This window comes from Microtus ochrogaster, chromosome 24 (assembly GCF_000317375.1).
Source record: "Microtus ochrogaster isolate Prairie Vole_2 chromosome 24, MicOch1.0, whole genome shotgun sequence".
Taxonomy (NCBI): Eukaryota; Metazoa; Chordata; class Mammalia; order Rodentia; family Cricetidae; genus Microtus; species Microtus ochrogaster.
The window spans coordinates 13,918,351-13,921,059 of record NC_022024.1 but is presented as its reverse complement, the minus strand read 5'-3'; positions in this window follow the sequence as shown (position 1 = coordinate 13,921,059).

The following is a 2,709-nucleotide window of genomic DNA, read 5'->3' as shown; positions in this document are numbered from 1 at the left end:
CGTCCTGGCTTTGTGGGAGGCTAGGCAGTTTGGATGCTCACCTTACTAGACCTGGATGGAGGTGGGTGGTCCTTGGGCTTCCCACAGGTCAGGGAACCCTGATTGCTCTTCGAGCTGATGAGGGAGGGGGACTTGATCGGGGGAGGGGGAGGGAAATGGAAGGCGGTGGCCGGGAGGAGGCAGAAATCTTTAATAAATAAATAAATTTTAAAAAAATGAATGTCAATAGTCAGAGAATTAATATCCTTTGTTTATGTAACACATTATGTACTTTAATGTTTTCAAGTTTGCCATTCCCATTAATTTAACAGTTTCAGAATGATATGATTTCTTTTATAATATACATGATATATAAAGTCTGTACTGATTCATTCATTAGTAAATAATTATTGAACTCCAGTAATTTTCTTAAGCATACGACATTAACAAACTAAGTAAATTCTTTGCTGACTGTAGTGGAGAAGACACTAACTATATGAATAAATGCTTCTAGAAAGTGGTTAGGGATATAAAACAAAAAAGGAAGGGCTGTGGATATGGCTTTGTTGGTAAGGTGCCTGTCTAATGCAGGGGCTGGGCTGAAGCCTCATGCCAACACTAATGTGCACAGGCTCCTGAGTTCAATACTTAGTATTTAAATAGGAGTTGTGGTTCACATATTTATTCCCAGCTCTGGAGATAAAGAATCAGGATCAGAAATTCAGAAACACCCTTTGCTGAATGGCAATTTCAAGGCTATCCTGGGCTATGCGAGACCTTATTTCAGAAATAAACAGAGAGACAGACAGAAAGACAAACAGGAACAAGGAACTGATGTGTGAGTAATATAGTATATGGAGTGTTCAGGAAACATCTTACTATGAAACAAATTAGGGAGTTTTTAAATGAAGGGGGATGGAGATAGCATAGCTTGATTGGGGTGACGAGGAATGAATGAGATAAAGGGGGATGATGTGGGTTCTGAACCAGATGAGGCATTTTAGGCCATCATAAGAAAAACAGAAAAAAACAATAACAATAACTCTTTACAATTGTTATCTAATTAGCTGACCTAATTAATTTTATGTAATATGAAATACATATCTTGGAGTGAATCAAATTGCTGAAAATGTCTTCAAAAAGTGTTGAATGAGCTTGAATTTTTATGTCACATAAGTGACATATATCAACAAATGTGTAGATGTACCTTTGCTTGCAGGGGTCCCCACATTGCTGACTCTTGTTTATCTTTGGAGAGTGAGTCTCCGGCCTCTGAGCACCTGTAACTTTAGGCTGACTACTCATTGAACGTCGTCACCTGTCAGTGGACAGTGTGGGCAAAGCTGCCCACACAGTGTGATTCAGCTCGTCTTAAACCAGAATCCTGCCACTCCCACACACTGTGATTCAAAGACATTTCCCCCTACCCTTGCCACAAGGCTAAAAATTGCCACATATTTCTGTCCCTTGTGTTAAGCATTGGAGGTTGCTGATAATTATCTGAATACCTTTCAAGAAAACAGACAAAATAATCCATTATCCATTAAAAAAAAATCTTTTTAAATCCAATTAGTTGGCAAGTTACCCTCCACACACTGGGAGAGCAGAAGGTGAGTAAGGTGTGTTGAGAGTGTAAATGGTAAAGACGTGAACCTGACCTTCCTGTAGAAGATCTCCTACGGCAATCCCTGAGCAGCCAGGACACAGAGGAGTGCACCGACATCACAGGGATGTGTTTAACTGATACACTCATGACCTAAGTTTTGATTCTGCTCAGAGAGTGAATACACAGGTCTTAGGCAATGGGTGGACCCTGGAAGCAGAAGATCTGGGTCTTCGGGTAAGTCATGTCACATGTTACAAGCCTGGAGTACCAGTCTGAAAAACTGTACATGAAATGCTTCCTGAGGTGATGAATAAAGATACGTTGTAGTGTTCAGGCTACGGGAAACAACAATCAGCTAAGCCACAACATCTCCTGGAAGTCAAAGCATTTCAGGGTAGCAGCCAGCTGGGTCTCATGGAAGTAGTACGACCAACATAAGATTTTCATCCCTGGGGGCTGGAGAGATGGCTCTGTGGTTAAGAGCATTGCCTGCTCTTCCAAAGGTCCTGAGTTCAATTCCCGGCAACCACATGGTGGCTCACAACCATCTATAATGAGGTCTGGTGCCCTCTTCTGGTCTGCAGACATATACACAGACAGAATATTGTATACATAATAAATAAATAAATATTTTTTAAAAAAGATTTTCATCCCTGAATCCTCTTCTGAGTATTTCATCCTAGTCATTATTTTCATCAATGTCACTTAAAGACACACATCACCACGTAAGTGTTGAATATCACTAAGTGATACATGAACCTTAAATGCATGCCTAGGACAGAGTCAATGCAGTAAAGCTGTTTCTATGAGAAATATGGGGAGATACCAAAAATTCAAAACTGAAAAATAAGTTCGAAAATCTCTTACCACCCTCTGAAAAGAACAGAGGGAAATGAATTAAGACTTAAAGAAGCTAAGTCTAGCTCTGGGCTCTCAAAGCCTAATGGAAACAGTTCATGCGGACCTTTACTTTCTCTTTTCTTTTCTTTTTTTCTTTTTTTCTTTCCTTTTTCTTTTCTCTCCTCCTTCTTCTCTCCCCCTCTTTTTTCCTTGATTTAAGATGTAGGTTTCTGATGACTATTGGAATATTCTTCCTTCCTTCCTTCCTTCCTTCCTTCCTTCCT